General features: G+C 42.7%; 1 protein-coding gene across 3 annotated transcripts in view; it reads right to left on the minus strand.

Moving 5' to 3' along the window:
• The window catches only part of rerea (arginine-glutamic acid dipeptide (RE) repeats a), a 169,542-nt gene that overhangs the window by 108,592 nt on the left and 45,531 nt on the right, over nucleotides 1-15,419 (minus strand). The window contains exon 1 of one of the 3 annotated variants that reach the window (XM_055049882.1): nucleotides 11,326-12,051. The exons of 1 other annotated variant lie outside the window; for it this stretch is intronic. The gene's annotated coding sequence lies outside the window, so the exon portion shown is untranslated. Of the gene's footprint in view, nucleotides 1-11,325; nucleotides 12,052-15,419 lie in introns of those variants that run through there. One more of the 3 variants, XM_055049880.1, reaches the window with a different exon arrangement.

The raw sequence follows: 15,419 nt of genomic DNA on the forward strand, positions 1-15,419 counted from the left end.
TCCAATGTGTTTACAATTTTATCTACCTACCATAAAATTGTGTTTTCACTCCAAGTTATACTAAAATGAGATGTTTGTACCAACCTGCCTATGGCTACAGAACACGAAGTGTAACGCGGGGAGAATCGTTGCGAGAACATCTGTCTTTACACTGTAATAGCTTCTCTGCAGCCAGGACAGACACTAACCTCAGCAATCAATTTTGCATGATGTGAGTGACATGCAACAAGCAGCCAGAGGGCAGAGATCCCATGACATGAAACAAAGCAAAAGGGCAACTCGCAGTGCCGTTTCCCTCCGCCTCGACGCTAATTCTGTTGTGCATTAAGTGTAATGCTGCAACTACGACAGTGTCGCTTCTCACACAGGCGTGGACGCACGGCCGTAATGCATCAAGAATTCATGAGCGAATGCTCAACAACGGACTGAGAGAGTGCATTTCTCTCCTTGGTATCGCTGCAGCAAGGAAAAGCAAGTGAGGGCTCTTGAGCAGCCCCCTGACACACCACGAACACGCACTCCTCTCATACCACACTAATAACCTTGGGCTGTCTACCAATGACTTTATGAAAGCGCATGGGCTCTAAATAGAAGCTCAATTTCTCACCAGCACTCTGTAACGGCTCTATTTCAGCCACCCTGTCATTAAATATTTATCTTAGCAGAGTGGTGGATATCAAGGTGATAACCATTAAAAAAGAAAAACACACAAATATAGGTTTTTTTAAAACCACCTTTTTACAAGCCATAGCTCTCTCCGACATTGGTGTAACATAAGCCTATTTTTGAAAAGGATTATCTACAAGTGTTCCTTTAATCAATGAGAAGCAGAACCGAAGAAATCCCTGAACAACAGTCCCAGAGGAACACCTTCCTCTGAAGCCCTATCAAGAGGAGGATCTCCTTCACCGACAGCAGACTGTGAGTGGGAGTGAGTGTGTTTGAGGATGAAAAGATGTGCTGCTACCTCGCTATGATGTCTTCTCCAACAATCTCAGAACAAAGGCCTGAATTTTGAAGTGGAGTTATGATGGCACGGGGGCTCTTAAGGTCTTCTCTTGCTGTGTGTCCTATTGGTTTCAATCCCTGCTTGTAGGCCGGCTGCTTGTTATGCTCGTGAGATAAGTCACGGCTGTGGGTGGTTGGGTTTACTACAGCAACCGGTGTGCAGCTCTGGTGCCAAAGCCGACAGTCTGTGGGAGGGATTGTGGGCGTTATGGATCACTAGGAGACAGATGTCCAGTTTTGCCCCAAAGCTGACTGAAGCACTAACCCCTCCCCATCAAATATCTGGATGTTTGCAGACTGGACTGCTTTCTGTCGGGATGCTCTTTTCTCAAGACTTGAGCATACAAGCCGATCCTATCAGCAAATGGCTGAGCAGCGTAGTTATTTATGACACAGTGAAGGGCTGCTGGACAAGTAGAGATGCAAGGACCAAATCATCCCGAGCCAATACCGACTTTCAGTTTCCATCAGACCTGCTGACCGTGATTTAATAAACAAGAAAAAATATGCTGCAGGTCCTTTCCTGGAGGTAGTAGTTGTGAATTCAGAAGAAAATGCAAGAATGGGGAATATTGTACAAAACAATGTACAAAGAGTTTTGGTTGATTCTTTTAGTTACGATGCTTTTTTTAGGCTGTGAAAACAGACAAAGGGAAACTGGCTGATTTTAATCTCGGGCAGGATGAGATTACTAGCACTAACCCTCAATAGGGTAAAGTGGATAGCTTTCTAATCCATTTGTGTTTCTCAAACTTTATGATACCAGCAGGAGTGCAACATAACATCGAGCTATGAAAGACGATGCAAAATATGGGGGTCAAGAGAACAAGATTATGTGAGAGTTTAGTGATGGAAAAGATTTTAACATTTTTGGTTTTTCATGGTGTCAGAATCAAAAGCAATCTTAAAGAATATGAAACTCAATCTAGCAGAGCTATAGTCAGGTTTTAGAAATCATGACTTGGCCAAAATGCCACCACACTTCAATGTTGTTAATCAATTTGACGAGCAGCGTCTATTAACAGACACTGTCAACAAACCGGGGCAACCTAAGAACTACTCACTTCAAAATAAGAGTTTTACTCCAACACCAATATGGTCTATTAAGTTTAAAAGGATGTTCAGTGGACTCCTGTCGAGTTGTGGTGTGGTATTTGTAAATTCAACTATTCCAATAATTTTTATGTGGAATCTGGCTCCAAATGTGTCTATTCTCAGATTTCTTTTATAGAGTATATCTAAAATATTCCAAAGAAAATGCAGCGTGGGAAGCTGAAATTCCTAGCTGCAATGCAACTCAACAAACTATTGGCTGGTGTTTCCAAAGCACTGGCCAGCATTCATTTTCTTTGGCACTGATTCGCTGTGCCATCAAGAGCAGAAATAAGAAAGACAGTGGACGTCAGCTTCTGCAGTCAAGAGAAGATGATTTCTAATGTGCACATTAAGGTACATTTGGTGTTTAAACCATGAAAATAGGGGGTGCTCAAGTATTTGCTGATGGCTGATTTTGGCAGTCGATTGTGGTCATTCACCTTCACCAATACTGGAGGTCTTCTGTACCTCAATATTCAGGATCAATAATTATTCTTTACACTCATGGCAACCACAACAAAATGGTGCTTCAAAAAGGGAAAATCTATTTCGATGAAAAATATTGTTTAAGAGACATACGAAACATTTTTACATGATCCAGAGTATGAAGCTTTCAATTTTATGAAGGAAAAAAGAAAAAACAGGAAAATAGCTCTGTTGCCAGAAACCATCTTGTATTAGCCACTTTACGGGGCAAAAAACAAAAAGACCAGGGGTAACCAAACGATGAAATGCAACTCTGATTAAGTATCAAATCAATTCTGCAATTCCCCTTTCAGACCAGATGACTGGCCGGGGAATGGTACGACTGTCTTCCATGAGCACAACGAGATCTTCTGCTGCGCTCCAGTAAGCAGATTCAAGCCCTTTGAGCATCTGTTGTCTTTACCTCACCCCCTCTTTGTTTTAGCGTCGGCTGTCACCGTTAATGATTTCCTCAAGATTTCCATTTACCGCGTAGCATTTGCACGCGTGGAGCACGCCGTGGCGCAGGCACGTGAAACAACGCGCTAACATCTAAGGCGTAGTCAAAGAGCGATTGGGCAGCGCTTAGAAATTTCAGTATCAGCATACAGCCTTACAGTTTCTGCTTGTTTACATATCTGGATTGTGCAGTCATCCCTTCCAGAGAGAATCACCGCCAGCAAAAACAATTACACCTCCTCCTCCTTCTCCTCCCCCTGCCCCCTTCTCTTTTACAAGCACAAGCCTCTCGCTAACTGCTTCGCCTCAGCTTGACAATCAAGCCCATTAGATCTTTCTGAGAATTAGTGCTGGTTAACTTAAAGCACTGACACAAATCAAGAATAGTCATTAGGCTGTCTTTTTAGCATAAAAAAAAAACAGGAATGATTTGCCGGTTCAGAGAGATCATCTCCCTACATGGAGCCCGGGGCAGCTTCTGCTGTCTACCTCATTATTTTTCAGAAGAACAAGGGCGCTGATGAATCCTGTTGGATTAAATGAAAGGTTGTCTTATTATGACCTGGCTTACACGCAGCAGCAGCAGCCGTCGACTCCTGTAAAGCCTGCTCGCCTCGGCAGACAAAAGAAAACGAAGCAACTCGCCGGCACAATAAATATATAGATAAATCACACTCAGCTGAGCTGCGAAAATCAAAGTGAAATAACTGGAGTACATCACTCCCACACTGCTGTACATTCTTGCTGTGAGAAAAGCTGTCAAGCCTTTTGTGGATGCTAACTGAGCAGACGAGTGCCGACCGTACAGCGCAAGCGATTAAAAAAAAAAAAAAAAAAGGCATTCATTTCTGCTTGGAGAAAATTTTTCCAGATGTTTGCCTCTGAATGAGACGGGGGTTTTTTTCTCTTCCCCCATTTAGGTTGCCAGGATGACAAATAAAACGCAGAATCACCCACACGACTAATCAAATGACAGGGTGACAACAAGTCAATATTGTCTCAATGTGGGGACAAGCAATGCTTGGGGATAGTTACAACTGGCGGTTCCAGGCTTCGACTCGGGAGCGCCATAACGTGCCAGACTTCGTGCGGCTGTTGAGACCGAATGAAGACGCTGCGTTAAAGGGAGAGCCTCCATCAGGCAGGGTGTCATTTACCAGCTCAACTGACTTGTGTCTCGACGAGCATGCGCCGCTTGTTGCGGGAACAGCTGCGGGTCGTCAAAGACAAAAATGTAATTGCACCTTGATCTGTTGAGGTTTGAGGATAAACAACTCGCTCCGAGAGCAGCGAGAAGAGTGTATTAACAGAGAAACCCGAGTTATTAGGAGAAATTAGAGAAGCACCAAACGCCATTCCGCTCAAGAAATCCAGGCTGGACCCATTTTGAGCCAATTCCTTTGGGCTCACTTCTCATCTTTAAAGGAGTTCATTTTTTCTTTTTTTAAATAAGAAAACCTGACAATTAGCTTTGCTATTCAGTACATCTTGTAAAACAAAGACGAGGGGGCCTGGGGGGAGACGCTTGAAACAAAATGGAGCACACATCATTTCTGCAAGCCTGGTTACACACAAGTGAGATCAATGGGCAAATTTATCAGCAAATATTACCATTCGCCGCCTGGCAAGTAATCATTAAGGAATGGCACTGATGAATTATTCATCAGCTAATGTATAATTCAGACTTAACAGCAGATTCTATGCATAAATAAAGCGGTGCTACATTTAAACACATTAAATGTTTACTTGATAAAATAGGATGTGAACGCGCAGCGTGAATACTTCCCCCGGTGATACCGTTTGATCGCGGGGCTGAAAGGTTGACACCTGAATACAGGTTATGGACACAGAAGGTGCGATCTGAACCAAAACGGCCATCTGGGTGGGGCTCGCAGAGGGAAGGGGAAGGAAAAATATAGCCCACCCCTGCATGGTTTAAAGTAAGTGAAGATCAGGACTGGTGAATAAAACTAAATATGACAGCCATGCAGTAATTTAATTTTCTGGCACATGATGATTTATGTTCTGTCACTATCTCCCTCAGACATCAGTGGTGTTAAACCCTCATATCGAGAACGCGAGGCTAAACGGAGAGTCAATGGGGAGGAGAAAAGGTAGAGAAGCACCAATTAGGATTTTATAGATACCTTCTTTTTTTTTAACAAAGAATATTTACACGTGTAAAAAAAAATTAAAAAATCAAACCTGTCTATAATACCAACAGAAGTTTGACAGAATATCAAGAAATTACAAGATGTCCTAAACCTTTATCTATGTTTTATTAAACTTACAAAAATGTCTAAAGTTCGGATGGCCGCTTGATGCCATTTTACCATTGTAAAATGGTTAATGTTCTTGGTTTGAATAAGCTCTGCATCACAGTCTTCTCAATGTTGAACCAACACTAGTTCTTCTTCCATCCAACTTTCCAAATATTTCTTTAATTATATATATACATATATATATATATAAACATAGTTATTATTTGTTAGGGTTAGATCAAAACACACGTTTGTATTTTGATCTCCCTCTTGTTTTTCTATCCTTATTCTGACAGATTAAGATATCAAGATGCAGAACAGGTTGAAAAAAGACAAAAATAAGTCATGTTGCATTTAATGCACAAGAAAAAACATCCGATTTTTTAGTACTTCAAATGTTAATCACTGCTCAGGTCAGATTAAGAGACGGACTGTTTCACAGGTACATTTCTATAGGAAAAAAAGAAAAGCATCCAGGGATCTGATGGTGCTTAGAGCAGGGCGGATCCACAGAGAGCACTATTTATGACTGAATTAACAAGGACAGACACCCCTCACCCAACCCCCAACCTAACATGTGAGAAAACGGCCCTCTGATGGGCTCAGCTGCTTTAAACGTGTACAGACACAGATGATTGGAGAGGTGGTTTTCAATTACCCCAATTCCTGACTCTCCGCTTGTTCCTGAGGTTTATTTTAATTAAAGATATCGTCCCCCTCCTGCAAAACGGTCAGATTTTTCTATGAACACTGAAAGCTCCATTTCTGTAGTCACCCACCAGAGGGTACTGCCTCCTTAGCAGTTGCTACCATTGTTGCCATGTCCATCTGTGGCTAAAGTGCTCTAAATGCCTTGATGGACTATTTGCAAGGACAATAGGTCACGAAGTGTAGAGAGAGCTTGTTCCATTCAGAAACGAAACCCATCTACGGTCTCAAAAAGCCCCCCGAAAAACCGAAGAGATTTCAAAACCAGGGCTGACTTTCTAGAAAAGGGGGACGGATGGAAGTGGTGGAGACAATAGTACAGATTCCCCACCTGGCTTTTTGACAAAAAAAACAAAAAACAAAAAAACGATCAATCTGGTTTCTGTTCATGACCTAAAAATAGATTTTTAATGAGTCTATATGCTTTCATTCATGTTGGATGTTACAAAAACAACAGCGTCGAGCGTTGTTGTAATTACGACGGACGACAACAGAGACATCCAGTCTATTGCCTCAAATGGAAACGATAAAGACCCCGGCAGACTTTCTCATTAGGGAGAAAATGAGGAGAGGCCTGGCGACGCTGCATCAAATGCAACTCAGCGTTCTGCGATTCCTCACACGTTAGATCATTCTGTTTAAAACAACAACAACAACCTCGAAGTGTTACTCTGCCACCCGGCAACTGCCTTCATCCTGACATGGGGGAGGGAAAGGGGGGCAATGGTGCAATCCCAGTGAGGGCCATCATGCGAGCAGATTAAATAATGTTTTTTCAATGCCCTGTCAAACATCGAGCCAACCTCTGCGGAGCCAGACAGCCGTTGCGCGGCGTCACACTATGAAGCGTCTCTTCCCCTCCACATGGTCAGAAACAGCCTCTTTGATCCTGATATCTCCTCTCTGATTCCTCAGAGGTGACACTCGTACGCGCGCCCCGTATGTGAGCTGCATGTTTACTAGCGCTCCGTACCTTGTCGGCGGCGAGGCTCGTGTTTGTGAAGCGGGGGTGACTCACGCCGCTGCTATGTTTCTCTCACTCCCCCGCCCGCCCCGATCAACAACGCCGGCTGCGGACTCGGACCTCACCGATCAAATTCCACACTGGATTTAATTTCCTACAAAACGCTGGAGCGAAGCTCTGCAAATAGAGATGACTGAAATGATACAGACAAGGGGGGGGACAGATGTGCGCGTGTAAATTACGATTTAGGCCGCCGTATTCTCCTCTGAAAGCCGCTGCACTGCGAAACGCTCGGCACTCTCGAGCCATACTACTCCCACAGTGCAAAACAACTCAAACTCTTGTATACAACTCCATTAAGAGGGCTGACCACTTCCTCTTTCATTCAGTCCACAAGTAGTGAAACTAAATGGATATCCTAACCTCTGGGGGGGGAGCGGAGGAAGAGGATGCCATTTCTAAAATGAGTTCAGAAGGACGAGCTATGCAAGTTTTCCCATGAGGCAGCAGGGCAGCCCGAGATTATGATTACATGTTATCCAGATGAAGCTGCAGCTGGAATGATTTCTGTCACACAGTCAAAAGTGTTTAAAGATAGCAGGTTTTTTGAAAAAAAAAAAACAAAACAAGAAAAACACTCATGCAGAAGTCATAAGCTAACAATAATGGTAGAAAATACATGCATTAGATCTTATTTCACTTTTATATATTAAAAAAAAACTTTATTGTGCAAAAAACAGATCATCATTCTGCTGCTTTCACACAGTCATTCAGCAAACTACATCTGGAAAGCGGCGAGCGTTAAAATAAACTGCAATCCAAACCAACCTGGCTAAATAAATGTAGCATATAACACTATTGCTACCGTGATTAATCAATGTTATTTCATATTACAGGCAGGTGCAATACTTATTGCTTTTCGGTTGTATATAAAAGCGAATGGATCGTGTTCCGTTTACTTTTTGTGTTTTAAAACCATTTTCACTCAAGCTCATCATCCAGTGAGAATCGTTTTCTGGCAGATGCCCGCTCCAAACATTAAAACCAGCTGAAAGTGTCATACATTACACACAATTTCCATTTATTTTTGGGTTTTCTTGCTTGGGCCCGACTGATTAGTGTCACTCGTCACACCGACACAAATATAATCAAACGCTAGCAAAAGTATCACATTAATTGGAGTGCCGCAACTTTTTCTTAAACCAAATTATGAGTGGGACTTAAAATAACTTCAAAATTGTCACCTTATATAAATGTCCCCGTGTCGTGTGGTGCTACGTTCCTCCGTTCTGTGCCTGAAAAATTCATTTACAGAACACACCAGAAAAATTCACGTCGACATGAATTTTAACGCCGTGTGAGCGCTCACACGTTTGTAGTTAATAGTAGATGATCTTCTATTAACCTTTCATAGCCTGTAATGTAACATTTATTAATCAAGAGGTATCCCCCTGGAAACCGATGAATCGTCCAATCAGAAGCCAATAAAACAAACATATACTGTAGATGGGAGGGATATATTAGTCCCCCCTGTTAGTAAAGCAACATCTAAGTTCATTAAACGGCAGGGATTACTTGTTACCTGCCCCACTGTCCACACACCACGCGGATTTAGTGGTTGATGATCATTTTGATCTGTTATTTCTTACATTTTTAATGGTCTTTCTTTTTCAGTAAACATTTCAATATCATAAATTAGGTTGACACCATTTTTGTCAACCAAGGATTTAGTCATTTCCTGTAATCCACCCATCGTCAAGACGCCAATATATAATTAATTCCAGCAGGAGATGAATTTGGAGTTAATTCGTTTTGATCAAAAGTCACAATCTGTCATAGTTCATGATAGTCTGAACACTGAACCACAGAGAGGAGTGAAGTGATACACAACGGTTCCAGTAAAGGGCTATGGAACAGTTTTGATGGTAACTGAAGAAGGCCGAGGTTGAAAACGGTAAAGCCTCGAGTACGCAATAGCACAGGTGCAAATTGATCTGGAGCCATCGGAGGCACACAGAGAAAAGCAAACGATGCCTCTTCCTACTCGGAAGCTCAGCTCAACAGCACAGTGTGACGTGTTCTCATCCACATGACTCCGAAAAGGCGTGTAAACTATGAAGAAGAGGAAAGGCAGAGAATCAAAGCCTCTCATTGTCTTTATTGCAACATTCAGCCCACTCAACCTGGATTACTCACATTGGAATCATCAAAAGCCGAGGTCACCTCTCGGCTAATAAAGAAGCATTAAAAAAAAAAAAAAAAGAAAGAAAAAGAGAGAGACAATAAAGTGGGAATAGAGGAGATTAGATCGTAGCAGTGAGCAGAGCAAGATTCTAGGCTATTAAATAGTGAGGCAAGAATTTAGGAAGCAGCCGTTTTATTTGAAAGAGTTAACCACTTCCTCTTGTCTTCATTTGAATCTCTGTCAGGTGGAAAGCTGCCTATGTGCTTATGACTCCATTCACAACATGGATCTGTTTACAGTTATTTAGGTAAACAAGCCCACCTCCCTCCTCCCAGCCACTCCAAAACACCAGCTAAGCCGTCTTTTAGACAAATAACTGTAGACTGCGCCTAAATCCTAAGCTCCTAAAACCCACACCCAAAACACATACATGCATCTATATCCCTACAGCCAACCGTCCCTTCCTCCCTCCTGCTCTGTTCAACAACAGACCAGGACCCCCACCATCACCAAGCACACACAAACAGAGCGAGAGCTGCATGTGCTTATGCCAGAGTTCATAGCCTCTGGGGTTCAGAAAGGGAGGGGGACGTTAGGGGGGGTTCAAGTTAATTTGGCCCTTCAACAGTTTGGATCTTTTTGAAGCCGATCTCACACCCACACTTCCCTCGCCACATTAAAAAAAAAAAAAAAAAAAAGAAAGAAGCCGAGCTATTTTCCATCTTTACAATGTTATGACACCAGAAAACTCAAATTGATCGTCCCATTCATTAAGAGGGGCCTCACCCTGGGTGGGGGAGCAACAGGAGGAGCACTATTGCTGCTACCCTCCTTAGTTTCTTCCATTCCTGTTTTTATTTACCTGAACGTGACTTGGGGACTTTCTTAAATCAGCCACATGAAGGCAAAAACAAACAAACAAACAAAAAAAAAAACCCAATTCATTCAATATGCGAGAACATGCGTGCCCAATTAAATTTCAGGATCTGACCGAAAACGATTATTTCAAAGGGAATGAGAGACGGGTGACTCTGTAAAGAAATGTGGTTATATGACTCCAAGAAAAATTTACTAGCACAATGACTTTAATGGTGATTTAATGGTTTCTTTATAGTTACAGAAGTAGAGCCAGAAGGGATTATATAACTAGGCACAGACAAAAATGAGCAGTGTTTAGTTTTGGACGTTTCGTGGCCATGTTTTGCTTGTTTGTTTTGTTCTGGAAACCAAAATTAATCATACTCCTTACAGATTTAGGTTTAAAATGATATTTATGAAATAAAGTACTTTGTTTCAGATTAGAAACGAGGCAGATTCACCTATCATCATAAAGTAATAGTTGACTTTAAAGTGTCAGTTTTGATTTGATCAACATTCCAATAATAATAATAAAAAAGTAATATGTCTACCCTTCTCAATCAGAAAAAGGAAAACTTTTAGTGTCAATTAAACCCAGAGTTGTGCATGTTTCCACTGGTGTTTTAATTATTTGACCTTAGCAAAGAGCTCCAAGTCTTTGAGGTTGGAATGTCCCCTTGCCATCACCCTAATCTTTAGCTCCCCACAGATTTTCTTGGATTCAAGTCAGGACTCTCGCTTAGTCGCTCAAAAAAAACATTTTGGTTAAGCAAAAAAAAAAAAAAAAACCCAAAAGACTAAACCTAAATCTGGCAAAGTGGGACTAATTCAATTTGTCTTTTTAACCTGCATGCACAATCTCCCCCCAGTTTAATTTAACAGACTTTTAATACTTTGGTGGGACTGTTTTTGACAAGGCTTTCTGCAAACATGCCTCCTTCAACGCCCTTTAAAGTCGTCCTCAGGGCAGAGAGGTCGTCATGCTCACCTCTTCTCCACACAACACAACCTATCAGTGATTAAAACGCTACTACAGAGTAGCCAGGTCAGAGAGGGAGCTCCACAGTCCCACAGCCAAGTTTTACTAACGATGCGGCCAACTTTCAGCTCCCCAGAGCGCTCCAAACATTTGACTCCAGGTCACTCACGCTTCCTCCTCCGGGTATAAACAAATTTAGGAAACTTCTGACTGAAAACTACCAAGCGTTAACCCGGTTATCACCCACACAGTGTGCTCCACCTTCCTCAAACAAAACTATCCTGCAATCTTTTTCATTTTCTTTTGTTTTCTTTCTTTCTTTTTTTTTGTGTTTATAACTCACCCGCCAGTCTGCTGATTCTTGGGAGTCCCAAAGACCGCTGCAAACAAGTAGAAGAAAAAAACAAAAACAAAAACAAACACGATCCTTGACTCGTGGAATATGGTAAAAGAAGAAGAAAAAAAATCCAAGAACCGGTGAGAGACGAGAGGAAGCTGGACACTTTGTGCGCTTTTTTTAAAAAAATCCCGTGTTTAAAATACCAACGACAAAAAAAATACAATAAAAAAAAAAACGCAGCCCGCACGGGGGACGAGAGGGGCTCACGTAGGCGAGCAGTACGACTTGCTTCAACAAAAGACGGTTTCACTTCACTGGCGGAGCCGCTCGCGTCCGAAACAACCGAGGAAACGGGCGCTGCGACGCTCGCTCGCTCGGCCGCCCTCGGAGCCGCTCCTGCCCGCCTTCGGCCGCGCTGTTGTCGCCGTCGACGGTCGCGTCCACATGAAAAAGTAGCACGGCGCTTGTTCCGAGCGGCAGGAAACCAGCGAGTTCTCCGTTAACAGGCTCTGCTTCCTTTTTCCACACACACAGGCGCGCGCGCGCACACGCACGCACACACACTGCTCCCCCCCCCCGTCTGTTCACCCTCTTTCCTACACACACACACACACACACACACACACACTCTCCCTATCGCTCCCTTCGTCTCTGTATGCCCTCCTCCTCCTCCTCTTCCACCTCCTCTTCAGCTGTTCAACAGACGCATCCACATGGCTGACCTAGTCTTTCTTTATCCACACACTCTAGTGAAGGAGAATTACACCGAATGTACTTTTGTTTTAAAAAAAAATAATAATAGAGAGAGAGAGGAAAAAAAAGCGGAAAAGCAGCAGAGTGAAACAAAAACATGGAGTGGATTTAAAATAATTGACGGGGACAAGAGGGGTGGAGGGGTCTGTAGGGGGGAACCCAATGGGGTTGTTGATTGATGGGGAAGGGTTGTGTGCAACTGCATGAGGCAAAGTGGCCTGGTCGACCATCATCATCAGCGGATCAATGATAACGCTTATGGGAATGTGACTGAAACACAAGAGCGAGACAAAGAGAGCCGTGAAAGCCTTAATAGACTATAATATGCCCCCCCCCCCCCCCAAAAAAAAAAACCTCACTGCACGGAAATGACGCGTTTTAATGTATAAATAACTGCATATCAGAGCAGGTCGCTGGTTTAAATCTGAAAACATTATTATATGCACCTCTAGGGGGAAACGCACTGAGAAGGAGGCGAGTGGATCAGGCTTGTGCATCTCATTTGCATTTTTTGTACAATGAATTAATTAGTCACCCCACCCATTAAGAAGGCAGGAACAAGCAGGGATGATGATGATGTGACTACAGTTCATTAGCCATATTTGGGAGGCTGATTTTAACAACCTGCACATCACGTTTGGATCTTGATCACGCTTATTTTCCGCTCTTTGTGCTGCTTTTGTTTTACGCCGGCCTGCCAGCGGCGGTTCTGGGTGAGAACCTTCTACCACGCCCTAAAAATAATAACCTGTTAGACATTGGGTGTTATGTTTTACGATACAGGTAGCTAGACTAGTCTCCCACTTTAGATCCCATCTGTAGTGTCAACAGCAAGTCAAGGTTTATGACAGTTACAGTTAGGACAATATTTACAGTGTGTGAAAAAGAGGGGCGCACCCACTCTAAATTGATTGGACAAGCCACAAAAGGAAGTGCCCGGTTTTTTTTGTTGTTGCTGCTGCTGCTGCTGCAGAGTGACTGTGCCGCCCTTCAGGCCATGGCACCCTGGGAAGTGAGCTACATGACCCAACAATAAGAGATAAAACTGTTCAAATCTCACATAATATTCTATATATCTGCATTATTTTCTGAAAACTTGAATTACATCCCAAGCAGCTATTCTAGGTCTGATCTCCATTTAGTAAAAATGACTAATGAAATGAACAGGATTATGGGAAATCATCAAACAAACTGTCATAATTTGGGGGAGAGATATCAAGGAGTTATTAGATTCACATAACATTGTCTTACAGTAAAGTAAGAGATGTTATAATCCTACGTTGAACTCATAGGTTGTCAAAGTGGGTGTGAAGTAACATAAAATATAAAGCTACCAAAAACTAGAAAATGAGTTTAAGGGGCCAAAATTAGAAGGATCGGCTCAACTTTCCTCTCGGTGATACTAACAATTTAAAGAACCGTTACTTTGATAACTTAAACGATTTTAACTGCTGATCATTGTGTGAAAACTGTTGCAACTTGTTTGTTTTGTGTGGGTCAGAAACGACAGATTAGGCCACCGGATCGCACCGTTAACAACTCTAAGCAACCTTGCTATGGTAGATGATATTTGTTGGAGTCAATATTTTCTGATACTGTCTAATGATGAAGTTGCTTTTAAATCATCAAGTGTCGAACCTCGTACCAATGATCCCAAGGTGGGCAGCTCTATTTAAAGAAGTCCACCGCAAAAAATACCAAACGCTGTCGGGGCAAAAAGATCAGAACGGCAGGCTATCGACAACTCCAGATTGTTTCGTCTTTGTCTGCAGAGATAATGAGAACTCTCGCCGCACATGTAGAAGTGAGGGCGGCGAAACAAAGATGGCCTCTCTTAACTTATAAATTAAAAGGATAATTTTCATTAAACCAAGCTAGTAGCTTGACACATTTTCATCGTCTTAAACGTGATATTGGATCGCTGTCAGAATCCAATTAACTAAAGCAAATAGTCTGGAGCTGTGGGCTTTTTTTTGCACTAAGCCAAACAGGGGCAGCAGGAGAGATGGGCAGTGAGGATCAATAGAAATTGAGTTGAGGACGGGATGGAGGGAGGGCTTCATTGTGTTACAAACCACGTTGGTCGTCTTTGCTTTAGCAGTGCTGGGGGTGGTAGGGCTTCTGCTGTGTGCTGCTAAAACCTCCCTCCAGCTCTACGGGCAAATTGTCCAGAGAAGTCAAACCACACACACACAGTAACCCAACACCACAGCAGCCGTTGCACCTCCCTTATCACAGTATGTATACATTTCACAAGGTCAACCGTTTATGATATTTACTCCCACCCACACGCAGTTTGGACACCGTTCCTCGGCTACGCAACTATTCAAAGGCTTCGAGGCTGATAAGGAGGTGCAAATGCACATCAATCTCGATTTCCAACGTACAATTTGACAATTTGCCACCAAATGTTTAAAGAAGAAGAGTCAAACGGCAGCGTTTGCAGGACAACACGAGACACTCGGCGGGCTCAGGGCAGCAGCGAGCCGCGCCGAGTGCTGTGAATCCTCTCTGAGGGGCTGTGCACGGCAAAGCTGGATTGGCTGGAGGGGGAGGCTTCCCTTCCCTGGCAGATGAGATCCCATTATCAGGCAGACGAGAACTCCACCTCCAGGATTTCACAGCTCCTCTGTTTATCACATGGCTCTGTCAAGTTGGGCACCATTAACCGATAATGAAAGAAGACAACCGGTGCAGTTACAAGCAAAGCACTCCACATTCTACAGGCCTAAGCATGTATCTGGGAAGCTGACTGTGTCTATTCAATTCTGCTCTGCATTCAAACAGGCCATCACAATGCCTTTTTTCTCCCCTGAGCACCTTCTTCTGCAGCTATTGTGCTTCAGATCCTGACAGAATAAAAATGCTACTAACCTGCTCTCTGTTCTGAATTCAAGGGAAATTAAACCCAACAGGGCTGTGAGCTCTTTGGAGAAAGAAAAAAAATACTTTTCTCATCAATTTAAAAGAACCCTTCCCTTTAAGAGGAAATCACCGCACGGTTAGATGCATCATAAAAAGCACAGGTAAGTTACCCCACAGTTCTGTCAAAAAGTATTTGCTCATTTACATATGTATTATACTATTTGTTTCAATGTCAGAGAAAGTTAACCTGAATCTACACAAAACTGTAAGTGTTTATACCTGACCTGTAGCATTGAGAAACCAGAACTTGTCTGACCAAATGAAGTATGTTAAAAAAAAAAAAAAAAAAAAAAAAGACTCGCAGAGAAGCACGCCATGTATCGATCTAAAGATATGATGAGAAACACAGTCATTGGGATCCATTGGTCTGGAAATGGTTACAAGTCCAGAGAACCACATGGAGAGTCATTATTCACTCA

Source organism: Poeciliopsis prolifica, unplaced genomic scaffold (assembly GCF_027474105.1).
Source record: "Poeciliopsis prolifica strain line A6 unplaced genomic scaffold, Auburn_PproV2 SCAFFOLD029, whole genome shotgun sequence".
Classification (NCBI taxonomy): domain Eukaryota; kingdom Metazoa; phylum Chordata; class Actinopteri; order Cyprinodontiformes; family Poeciliidae; genus Poeciliopsis; species Poeciliopsis prolifica.